Source organism: Salmo salar, chromosome ssa12, assembly GCF_905237065.1.
Source record: "Salmo salar chromosome ssa12, Ssal_v3.1, whole genome shotgun sequence".
NCBI lineage: Eukaryota > Metazoa > Chordata > Actinopteri > Salmoniformes > Salmonidae > Salmo > Salmo salar.
Window position 1 is genome coordinate 18,320,963 of NC_059453.1, and position 13,079 is coordinate 18,334,041.

Consider the following 13,079-nt stretch of genomic DNA (forward strand, 5'->3'; position numbering starts at 1 on the left):
GAATGTTATTAATAATGTTCATCATTTCATAATTAATAAACATTATTTTTAAAAACCCGCTGAAAGTCTGGTGTTTCTATGTCAAACGGCTTTGTTATATTTAGGTCTTCTGTAATTTATATAAAGTGTAATATTGGGATGCAAACTCAAAATTGAATCCATTTCAACTCTATATCTGACATAGTACAGATGTCACACCCTGATCTGTTTCACCTGTCTTTGTATTGTCTCCACCCCCTTCCAGGTGTCGCCCATCTTCCCCATTATCCCCTGTGTATTTACACCTGTGTTCTCCGTTGACCTGTCTATTGCCTGCCCCTGTTGGATTATTAAACCTTTGTTAATTGGACGTTGTCTGCATCTGGGTCTTACCTTCATACCTGATAACAGTTGTCTGTAAGTCCATAACCATGTGTGTGAGGTGTATACTTTTGTTCCTCAGTAGATTTGTTTAAGACCACCAAGAAACACTCTGTGTGACCCTGATTTAGCCCACTGCAGTAAATTAAGTTCAGGGTTAAGTTATGGGATAGGGATTTTTTTTTTTTTATCCACTGGTTACGTTTAGGCAATAATTCAGAATGGTTAAGGTAAAGGTCAAGGTTTTGGATAGAGTTAAAACATGACGTTTAGTCACTCATTCTAAATGGTAAAACCCAAGCCTACTGACGTAATAGCGCCCACCGTTACCCCAAGTAGCGGGTGTTGAAGGCATCCCCCGACGTCCTGGGGACCCCAATCTCAACGTGGATCTTGAGCGACCTAACTGGTGTGTGTGCGTGTCCACCTGTGTTTGTGTGTGTGTGTCTGCCTGCCTGTGTGTGTGTGTGTGTGTGTGTGTGTGTGTGTGTGTGTGTGTGTGTGTGTGTGTGTGTGTGTGTGTGTGTGTGTGTGTGTGTGTGTGTGTGTGTGTCCTGTCATCTCCAGTGTGGGCTAGAGTAATGAGCGCAGCCCTGGTCAGTAGGCACTAGGTCTCAGCCAATAGGCAATAGGTGTGAGAGGCTGCGGTGAGATCGACCAACGAGGTGAGCCAGAGTTCACTGTTCAGCCAGGTCACTGTGACCAAAGCTTACACCCAAAACCCACGCCTGTGTGCGTCTGCGTGTGTTTGTGTGTGTCTCACTCACCATTGTCACCTTGGCGAGAGTCCCTTGTTTCACATGCTGTTACAGTCTTATGAATGAACTACATTGTCTTTGTGTGTGTGTATGTGTGTGTTATTGTGTGTGTGTGGGTGTGTTCTGTGTCTCTGCTAGTGTTGTAAATGAATGTGCTATTAGCTGGCAGTCTCAATCATGGTCAACCTCTCACTGTGCTGTCATATCTCAACATTACAGTCAGTACTCCCACATTTAACACACTACTGAGAGGACAAGTTCTTAAAGGGGAGGTGTGTGTGTTTGTACGTGCGTGCGTGTGTGTGTGATGTCACCCTATATTGACCTGTGTCTGACTCTTGGGGAGACCAGATGTTTTATTCTCTGAAGATGACACGCCATGAGGTCACCATGAGTTTATTTCATTCCCTCTCTCTCTCTCTTTCCCCATCTCTCTCACGCTGTCTGCTCTCTCTTGCTCTGGTTCTCTCTCTGTCACCCGTCTTTCTCTATCCCTCTTTGTCTCTTTCTCTCTCTCTCCGTCTGTGTCATCTTCTGTCTCACCCACAATCAATCTCTCTTAGTCTGTCTGTCTCTCTTCCCTACACACAAACCCAACCCTCAACCACCTACTACAGTAAATATCTGTCTGTCTCTCTTCCACTACACACAAACCCAACCCTCAACCACCTACTACAGTAAATATCTGTCTGTCTCTGTTCCCTGTACACAACCACACTACAGTCTAGTATATCAATCTCTGTCTCAGTCTGTCTCGCTCCCCCTGTACAACACAACCCACAATTACTGAGCCATTATACTGTTTCTCTACTGTCTGTCTGTCTGTCTGTCTGTCTGTCTGTCTGTCTGTCTGTCTGTCTGTCTGTCTGTCTGTCTGTCTGTCTGTCTGTCTGTCTGTCTGTCTGTCTGTCTGTCTGTCTGTCTCTGTCTGTCTCTGTCTGTCTGTCTCTGTCTGTCTGCCTGTCTGCCTGTCTGTCTGCCTGTCTGCCTGTCTACCTGTCTGTCAAATCAAATCAAATCTTATTTGTCACATGCGCCTAATACAGCAGGTGTAGACCTTACAGTGAAATGCTTATTTACAAGCCCTTAACCTACAATGCAGTTTTAAGAAAATACCTTTAAAAAAAGTAAGAGATAAGAATAACAAATAATTAAAGAGCAGCAGTAAATAACAATAGCAGGGCTATGTACAGGGGTTACCGGTACAGAATCAATGTCAATGTGCAGGGGCACCGGTGTCGAGGTAATTGAGGTAATATGTACATGTAGGTAGAGTTATTAAAGTGACTATGCATAGATAAAAACAGGGGGTAGCAGCATTCCAGGGGGGGCAATGCAAATAGTCTGGGTAGCCATTTGATTAGCTGTTCAGGAGTATTATGGCTTGGGGGTAGAAGCTGTTTAGAAGCCTCTTGAACCTAGACTTGGTGCTCCGGTATCTCTTGCCGTGCGGTAGCAGAGAGAACAGTCTATGACTAGAGTGGCTTTGACAATTGTTATGGCCTTCCTCTGACACCGCCTGATATAGAGGTCCTGGATGGCAGGACCTCTACCCTCTGTAGTGCCTTGTGGTCGGAGGCCGAGAAGTTGCCATACCAGGCAGTGATGCAACCCATCGGGATGCTCTCGATGGTACAGCTGTTAGACCTTTTGATGATATGAGGAACCATGCCAAATCTTTTCAGTCTCCTGAAGGGGAATAGGCTTTGTCGTGCCCTCTTCACGACTGTCTTGGTGTGCTTGGACCATGTTAGTTTGTTGGTGATGTGGACGCCAAGGAACTTGAAGCTCTCAACCTCCTCCACTACAGCCCCATCGATGAGAATGGGAACGTGCTCGGTCCTCCTTTTCCTGTAGTCCACAATCATCTCCTTTGTCTTGATCACGTTGAGGGAGAGGTTGTTGTCCTTGCACCAGACGGTCAGTTCTCTGACCTCTTCCCTATAGGCGGTCTCATCGTTGTCGGTGATCAGGCCTAACACTGTTGTGTCATCAACAAACGTAATGATGGTGTTGGAGTTGTGCCTGGCCGTGCAGTCATGAGTGAGCAGGGAGTACAGGCGGGGGCAGAGCACCCACCCCTGAGGGGCCCCCGTGTTGAGCATCAGCGTGGCGCATCAGCGTACCTACCCTTACCACCTGGGGGCGGCCCGACAGGAAGTCCAGGATCCAGTTGCAGAGGGAGGTGTTTAGTCCCAGGGTCCTTAGATTAGTGATGAGCTTTGATGGCACTATGGTGTTGAACGCTGAGCTGTAGTCATTGAATAGCATTAACACATAGGTGTTCCTTTTGTCCAGGTAGGAAAGGGCAGTGTGGAGTGCAATAGAGATTGCATCATCTGTGGATCTGTTGGTGCGGTATGCAAATTGGGTGGGTCTAGGGTTTCTGGGATAATGGTGTTGATGTGAGCCATTACCAGCCTTTCAAAGCATTTCATGGCTACAGACGTGAGTGCTTCGAGTCGGTAGTCATTTAGGCAGGTTACCTTAGTGTTCTTGGGCACAGGGACTATGGTGGTCTGCTTGAAACATGTTGGTATTACAGACTCAGACAGGGAGAGGTTGAAAATGTCAGTGAGGACACTTGCGAGATGGTCAGCGCATGCTCGGAGTACATGTCCTGGTAATCCTTCTAGCCCTGCAGCCTTGTGAAAGTTGACCTGTTTGAAAGCCTTACTCACGTCGGCTGCGGAGAGAGTGATGACACAGTCATTGGAACAGCTGATGCTCTCATGCATGTTTCAGTGTTACTTGCCTCGAAGCGAGCATAGAAGTTAATTAGCTCGTCTGGTAGGCCCGTGTTACTGGGCAGCTCTCGGCTGTGCTTCCCTTTGTCGTCTGTAACAGTTTGCAAGCCCTGCCACATCTGATGAGCATCGGAGCCGGTGTAGTACGATTTGATCTTAGTCCTGTATTGAAGCTTTGCCTGTTTGATGGGTCATCGGAGGGCATAGCGGGATTTCTTATAAGCTTTAGGTTAGAGTCCTGCTCCTTGAAATCGGCAGCTCTACCCTTTAGCTCAATGCAGATGTTTCCTGTAATCCATGGTTTCTGGTTGGGGTATGTAGGTACGGTCACTGAGGGGACGACGTCCTCGATGCACTTATTGATAAAGCCAGTGACTGATGTGGTGTACTCCTCAATGTCATTGGAAGAATCCTGGAACATATTCCAGTCTGTGCAAGCAAAGCAGTCCTGTAGTTTAGCATCAGCTTCATCTGACCACTTTTTTTATAGACTGAGTCCCTGGTGCTTCCTGCTTTGATTTTTGCTTGTTAGCAGGAATCAGGAGGATAGAATTATGGTCAGAATTGCCAAATGGAGGGCGAGGGAGAGCTTTGTATGCGTCTCTGTGTGTGGAGTAAAGGTGGTCTACAATTTTTTTTCCTCTGGTTGCACATTTAACATGATGATAGAAATGACGGAAAACTGATTTAAGTTTCCCTGCATTAAAGTCTTTGGCCACTAGGAGCGTCACCGCTTATTGCGGTATAGAGGTCATTGTGCGTGGTTTAGTGCCAGCATCGGTCTGTGGTGGTAAATAGACAGCTACGAAAAATACAGATGAAAACTCTCTAGGTAGATAGCGTGGTCTACAGCTTATCATGAGATATTCTACCTCAGGTGAGTAAAACCTAGAAACTTCCTTAGATATTGTGCACCATCTGTTGTTCACATAAATGCATAGGCCCCCACCTGTCTTATCAGAGGCTGCTGTACTGTCCTGCCGATGGAGTGTATAACCCACCAGCTGTATGTTCTTAATATCGTCGTTCAGCCACGACTCGGTGAAACATAAGATATTACAATTCTTAATGTCCTGTTGGTAGGATATACGTCGCCTGGTCCTCACAAGGCACCCAGATCTTTTTTCCACTAAATCTCTGTTTCCTTCTCCAGTGAATCACGGGGATCTGGGCCTGTTCGGGTGTCTGTAGTATATCCCTCCTGCCCGACTCATTGAAGAAGAACTCTTCATCCAGTTAGAGGTGAGTAATCCCAGTTCTGATGTCCAGAAGCTCTTTTCGATCATAAGATACGGTAGCAGCAACATTATGTACAAAATAAGTTACTAACCGAAAAAACTAATAAAATAGCATGGTTGGTTGAGAGCTGATAAAACGGCAGCCCTCCCCTACGGCGCCATCTGTCTGTCAAACAGGCTACACGCTAGTCTCCACTGGATAGAGGAGGGGGGGAGAGAGAAGAGAGGAGAGGGGAGAGAGGAGAGAGGAGAGAGGAGAGAGAAGAGAGAAGAGAGAAGAGAGGAGAGAGAAGAGCGAGAATAGAATAGAGAGGAGAGAGGATAAAAGAGAGAGGAGAGAGGAAAGAGAAGAGAGGAGAGAGGAAAGAGCGCGGAGGACGGACTTTGGCCCAAATGAGAAAAGCCCAATATGTCAGGGTCGGGTTAGACCTGGGTCAGAAGTTGAAAATATTACTGGTTGTCACGGGTGATACATCGCTGATAAAAAGATAGACGAATGTGGCCCGCGGGTGGTTTTATTTGGCCCACCAAGTTTTCTGAGGAAATTATTTTATTTCTAATTATGTTCCGGCTCCCCGACCATCCGCTCAATAAAAAATTGTCCCGCGGCTGAATCTAGTTAATGATCCCTGATATATGCTGATGATTCAACCATACACGCATCAGCAACCACAGCTAATGAAGTCCCTGAAACCCTTCACAAAGAGTTGCAGTCAGTTTTGGAATGGGTGGCTGTTGTTGGTGGGGCTGTTAAACAAACTGAGGAGACCAAATGACTTGGTGTTACCTTAGATTGTAAACTGTCGTGGTGAAGGAAAGCACAGATTCAATGGTTGTAAAGATGTGGGAGAGGTCTGTCCGTAATAAAGAGATGCTCTGCTTTTTTAGACACCACACTCCACAAAGCAAGTCCTGCAGGCTCTAGTTTTATCCTATCTTGATAATTGTACAGTCATGTGGTGAAATGCTGCAAAGAAAGACCTAGTTAAGCTGCAGCTGGCCCCTGCATGGAGCTCCCTTCCATCTCATATAGCGCAAGTGAACAGCAAACCTGGTTTCAAAAAACAAATGAAGCAACACCTCACGGCCCAACGCCTCTCCCCCGTGACCTACTTGTTGTGTGTATGTACTGACATGTATGTGGAACTGATAGATGTACACACACACACTACATGTTCATGTTACTACATGTATGGAAATTGTAAAGTATTTTGTCTATAATGTATTTTTTGTTATGTGTCAGACCCCAGTAAGACTAGCTGTCACGGTTGGCGTTGGCTAATGGGGATGCTAATAAATCAAATCAAAATATATCTCTCTCTCTCTCTCTCCCTCCCTCTCTCTCTCTCTCTCTCTCTCTGTGTCTCTCTCTCTCTCTCTCTCTCTCTCTCTCTCTCTTTCTCTCTGTCTCTCCCTCTTCGTCCCCCCCTCTCTTTCTCCCTCTCACTCCCCTCCTCACCTCCTCTCTCTCTGTCATTATGTCATTCTAAGTCAATATTATATTATCAGTCTGTCTGTGCATCTCCCTGTCTGACTGTTTGTCTCATTCATTGTGAGGAAACTCTAACAAGGACCCACCCTTCTCACCGTAGGAGAGACCCATCCTGCCACAACGGTGTTGTCTGTTAGAGGGGCGTGTGTGTGTGTGTGTGTCTGTGTCTGTGTGTCTGTGTGTCTGTCTGTGTGTGTGTGTGTGTGTGATATGTGTGTGTGTGTGTGTGATGGTGATATCTAAGGAAGTCTGGTGATGTCTCTCTGCCTCCCCTGTCTCTGTGGTGTCTACTCGATTTCTGTGTCCCAAATGCCACCCTATTCCCCATATAGTGTACTATGTTTGACCAAAGACCGTAGGGAACAAGGTGCCATTTGAGATGAAGAACGTTTGTCCCCAGTCTAACCTCTCCCTCAGAAAACACACAGCAGCCCGTGTTTGTCCCCAGTCTAACCTCTCCCTCAGAAAACACACAGCAGCCTGTGTTTGTCCCCAGTCTAACCTCTCCCTCAGAAAACACACAGCAGCCCGTGTTTGTCCCCAGTCTAACCTCTCCCTCAGAAAACACACAGCAGCCCGTGTTTGTCCCCAGTCTAACCTCTCCCTCAGGAAGCACACAGATGTAATTCACACGTTCATGCAAAGAGAATAACTCAATCTTCCCTCTCTTCACCACTCACTTGACCAACTCCCCTTACCCTGTAGTATGTACTGAAACTACCCACTACCATTACCCTGTAGTATGTACTGAAACTACCCACTACCCTTACCCTGTAGTATGTACTGAAACTACCCACTACCCTTACCCTGTAGTATGTACTGAAACTACCCACTACCCTTACCCTGTAGTATGTACTGAAACTACCCACTTCCCTTACCCTGTAGTGTGCACTGAAACTACCCACTACCCTTACCCTGTAGTATGTACTGAAACTACCCACTACCCTTACCCTGTAGTATGTACTGAAACTACCCACTACCCTTACCCTGTAGTATGTACTGAAACTACCCACTTCCATTACCCTGTAGTATGTACTGAAACTACCCACTTCCCTTACCCTGTAGTATGTACTGAAATTACCCACTACCATTACCCTGTAGTATGTACTGAAACTACCCACGACCCTTACCCTGTAGTATGTACTGAAACTACCCACTACCATTACCCTGTAGTGTGTACTGAAACTACCCACTACCCTTACCCTGTAGTATGTACTGAAACTACCCACGACCATTACCCTGTAGTATGTACTGAAACTACCCACTACCATTACCCTGTAGTATGTACTGAAACTACTCACTCTCTCCCACAGCACTAAAACCACTCACTCAGTTTTGGTGTCCCAAACTCAAGTGTTTACAATGTATTATTCTAAAACTACCTCATATTAAATGTTTAAATAGTGAACACGTCTAATTAGACATTTGGGACACACTAAGTGAAGGTAAAACACTAACCAGGGTTGCAAACCTCCACTAACTTTCCCAAAATTCACATGGTTTCCAAAAATCCCTGAATATTTGGGAAACTGCCAACCGAGATTTCTGGAAAACCTGGGAATTTGGGGAAAGTTAGTGAACTTTTGTGACCTTAGAGCTAACATTTGCTAGGTAGCAAAAGTGAAGTGTCCTACACACAATAGCTAATATCTCAATCTCTTAGAACACTGCACAGACTTCCTGTTGTTATGCTTCACTGGACTTAAGTCATCTCAATGCGTGTGAATTTGAGCTCAAGGTATTGTCCCTGTTGAACAATAATCTGACTGACTTCAAGTCAGCAAGACCTTGAAATTAGAGTGACTAAGAAACCCTTGTCCTCTCTCTCTCTCTCTCTCTCTCTCTCTCTCTCTCTTTCTTCCCCCTTCTTCCTCAGTTCGGTGTGTTGTCATGGTGACCTTCCAGAGCTGTGCTTGCAGAAACTAAAGGAGAAGTAGACCATCCCCCTCCATCCATCCTCCCTCCCTCCATCCTCCTCCCTCCCTCCTTCTCTCCTTCGCTGATCACGCCATCCTCCACACATCTGTCACAGAAAAGACACATGGCCAGTTTCCCAAATGACCACTGTCCCTTATGCAGTTCACTACTTTTGACCAGATCTCTAGGAGCCCTAAAAGGTTATGGGCCCTGATCAAATGAAGTGCACTACATAGGGAATAGGGTTCTACTTGGGAAGCTCACATGGACACAACAAACAGCACTGGAAAGAGGAACTCTTCTCTCCATTTACCGCTCCTGTTCCACCCTTCTCCTTCTCCTATATTTACCTCTTCTGGTTTCTGTATTTTGGGGCGGGAGGTTTTGTAATGTGGCACCGGTGTTGCGACACTTTGTGCCCCCAAATCCACAGAAAAGCACCACACGGTTCCTCTTTCTATGTTTGCAAAAGTCTGGTCATTGACAACTTTCTATGGCTGAATGAAAATAGCTGGTAAAAAGAAGTCATAGTATATTAGGTTAAAAACAGCGACTTTTCTTGAGGACATTTCATGCACTGAACCAAGCAATTTTTGCAGAATGACAGAATGGGCACTGTACTATTTATCAACTCAAAAATGTTTGCACTTTTCAGAAGGAGAATGTCAATATTTTACTTAAGCCGCATACAGATTTAGATTGAATAATCACCTTCCCTCGCTCTGGCGCTCCTCTCTTTTTTTAATGAACTCCTCTCTCTCTCTCTCTTTTCTCCCCCTTTTCCACCCTGCTCTCTCAATCTGTCTTGGCACACCCTCTGTTCCTCCCCAACCTCCATCCCTCTCTCCCCCTGCCCTCTATCTATCTATCTATCTATCTATCTATCTATCTATCTATCTATCTATCTATCTATCTATCTATCTATCTATCTATCTATCTATCTATCTATCTATCTATCTATCTATCTATCTATCTATCTATCTATCTATCTATCTATCTATCTATCTATCTATCTATCTATCTATCTATCTATCTATCTATCTATCTGTCTTTCTACCTCTATTTCGCTCTTCTCTCCTCTCTCTATCCTCCCTCACTCTGTATCTTCCATTACTCTCTCCCCCTGCCCTCTATCTCTATCTGTCAATCTGCCTCTATTTTGCTCTTCTCTCTTCTCTCTATCCTCCCTCACTCTCTATCCTCCATCACTCTCTACCCTCACTCCCTCCCTCTACCCTCACTCCCTCCCTCTACCCTCACTCCCTCCCTCTATTTAATCATGTGTTGTCATCGGTTGGTCCTCTGGCCAGTGTTCATTAGGCTGCTGTCATCCCCTTCCCTTATCCCCTGTGTGTGTGTGTGCGTGTGCGTGTGCGTGTGCGTGTGCGTGTGTGTTTGTGTGAGAGAGAGAGAGTGCTGTAGTCTCTCCCTCTGTTTAAGGCCCTTATCCTGAGAGGCCAACTCTCCATTTTCTGCTTATCCCTGGCCAGTGTGTGTCCCACTTTCACAGTTCAATTGCATAAGACTGTCTGTCTTTCTGAGTAAGGCTGAATCAGCACCTTCCTCTGTTTAGGAGAAACACACGGTCATGGCTAGTAATCCGGGGTGGACTTAGTGATTTGGAGGCCCCAGGCAGAGGCCAGTCTGAGCCCCCCTCAATTCACAAGTGGCTGAAACTATCTCACCAGAGAAATCACTGGGGGCCTCGATCGGAGATATACAGTACCAGTCAAAAATTTGGACACTCCTACTCAAGAGTGTGCAAAACTATCATCAAGGCAAAGGGTGGCTACTTTGAAGAATCTCAAATATAAAATATATTTTGATTTCTTTAACACTTTTTTGGATACTACATGATTCCATATGTGCTATTTCATCTACAATGTAGAAAATAATAAAAATAAAGAAAAACCCTTGAATGAGTAGGTGTGTCCAAACGTTTGACTGGTACTATATATAAATATAGTACAATGTAGGAAAAAAGTACTATATATATATATATATAGTACTTTTTTCCTACATTGTAAAAATCTGGTCATTGTAGAAAAATAGTGAAGACATCAAAACTTTGAAATATATATATATATATACAGTTGAAGTCGGAAGTTTACATACACTAAGGTTGGAATCATTAAAACTCGTTTTTCAACCACTCCACTAATTTCTTGTTAACAAACTACAGTTTTGGCAAGTCGGTTAGGACATCTACTTTGTGCATGACACAAGTAATTTTTCCAACAATTGTTTACAGACAGAATCACTTGTAATTCACTGTATCACAGTTTCAGTGGGTCAGAAGTTACATACATTAAGTTGAATGTGCCTTTAAACAGCTTTGTAAAATTCCAGAAAATTATGTCATGGCTTTAGAAGCTTCTGATAGGCTAATTCACATAATTTGAGTCAATTGATGGTGTACCTGTGCATGTATTTCAAGGCCTACCTTCAAACTCATTGTCTCTTTGCTTGACATCATGGAAAAATCAAAAGAAATTAGCCAAGACCTCAGAAAAAAGATTGTAGACCTCCACAAGTCTGGTTCATCCTTGGGAGCAATTTCCAAATGCCTGAAGGTACCACGTTCATCTGTACAAACAATAGTACCAAGTATAAACACCATGGGACCATGCAGCCGTCATACCGCTCAGGAAGAGAATGCATTCTGTCTCCTAGAGATGAAAGTACTTTGGTGCGAAAAGTGCAAATCAATCCCAGAACAACAGCAAAGGACCTTGTGAAGATGCTGGAGGACACAGGTACAAAAGTATCTATATCCACAGTAAAACGAGTCCTATATCGACATAACCTGAAAGGCCGCTCAGCAAGGAAGAAGCCACTGCTCCTTAAACCGCCATAAAAAAAGCCAGACTACAGTTTGCAACTGCACATGGGGACAGAGATCATACTTTTTGGAGAAATATCCTCTGGTCTGACGAAACAAAAATAGAACTGTTTGGCCATAATGACCATCGCTATGTTTGGAGGGAAAAGGGGGAGGCTTGCAAGCCGAAGAACACCATCCCAACCGTGAAGCACGGGTGTGGCAGCATCATGTTGTGGGGGTGCTTTGCTGCAGGAGGGACTGGTGCACTTCAGAAAATAGATGGCATCATGAGGATGGAAAATTATGTGGATATATTGAAGCAACATTTCAAGACATCAGTCAGGAAGTTAAAGCTTGGTCGCAAATGGGTCTTCCAAATGGACGATGACCCCAAGCATACTTCCAAAGTTGTGGCAAAATGGCTTAAGGACAACAAAGTCAAGGTATTGGAGTGGCCATCACAAAGCCCTGACCTCAATCCCATAGAAAATAAGTGGGAAAAAAGTTTGTGTGAGCAAGGAGGCCTACAAACCTGACTCAGTTACACCAGCTCTGTCAGGAGGAATGGGCCAAAATTCACCCAACTTATTGTGGGAAGCTTGTGGAAGGCAACCCAAAATGTTTGACCCAAGTTAAAAAATGTAAAGGCAATGCTACCAAACACTAATTGAGTGTATGTAAACGTCTGACCCACTGGGAATGTAATGAAATAAATAAAAGCTGAAATAAATCATTCTCTCTAATATTTTTCTGACATTTCACTTTCTTAAAATAAAGTGGTGATCCTAACTGACCTAAGACAGGGAATTTTTACTAGGATTAAATGTCAGGAATTGTGAAAAACGGAATTTAAATGTATTTGGTTAATTGGGGCTCGGGGGCAGTATTGAGACATTTTGAAAAAAATATGTGCCCATTTTTAACTGCCTCCTACACCAACTCAGAAGCTAGGATATGCATATTATTAACACATTCGGATAGAAAACACTCTGAATTTTCTAAAACAGTTTGAATGGTGTCTGTAAGTATAACAAAACTCATATTGCAGGCAAAAACCTGTGAAAAATAGATCCCAAAAAATTTGAATTTTGTGACTGTACTATTTAGTGTCATTGTTTTATAGATACCATAGTGAGAAAGGATTCATTTCGCAACACCTACGGCTTCCACTAGATGTCAACGATCTTTATAAAGTTGTTTGAAGCGTCTATGATAAACAGAGAGCAAATTAGAATCCAAGGAAGTTGACATGTCATCACTTCATTTTTTTGCGCCTGCGCATAAATCTGAGAAACGTGAGTTTGTCATCATTTTTTATCTAGACATAGGATAGGTTGTGTGAAAATATTACTGATGTTTAACGTTAAAAATGGACCAAAAGATTAATGCTAAACAACATTTGACATGTTTGAACGAACATAAATAGATTATTTACTAGGTTTTTTTAGCTTTTCGGCGTGATTTTACACTCCCCCCACCACGTTTTGTGGGAGCATAATGAACGCTAAGTACTTGGTGTTATTTGGACATAAATTATGAACTTTGTCAAAAGAAACCACATTTGTTCCGGACCTGGGATGCCTTCCGGACCTGGGATGCCTGCCTTCTGATGGAGATAATCAAAGGTAAGGGGATATTTACAATGTTATTATCGATTTTAGATGATGCTAACTGTATAGCATAGCCTGTTGTTCTTAGCATAGCACCCCGTTTATTGCAAAATGTGATTTCCCAGTAAAGTTA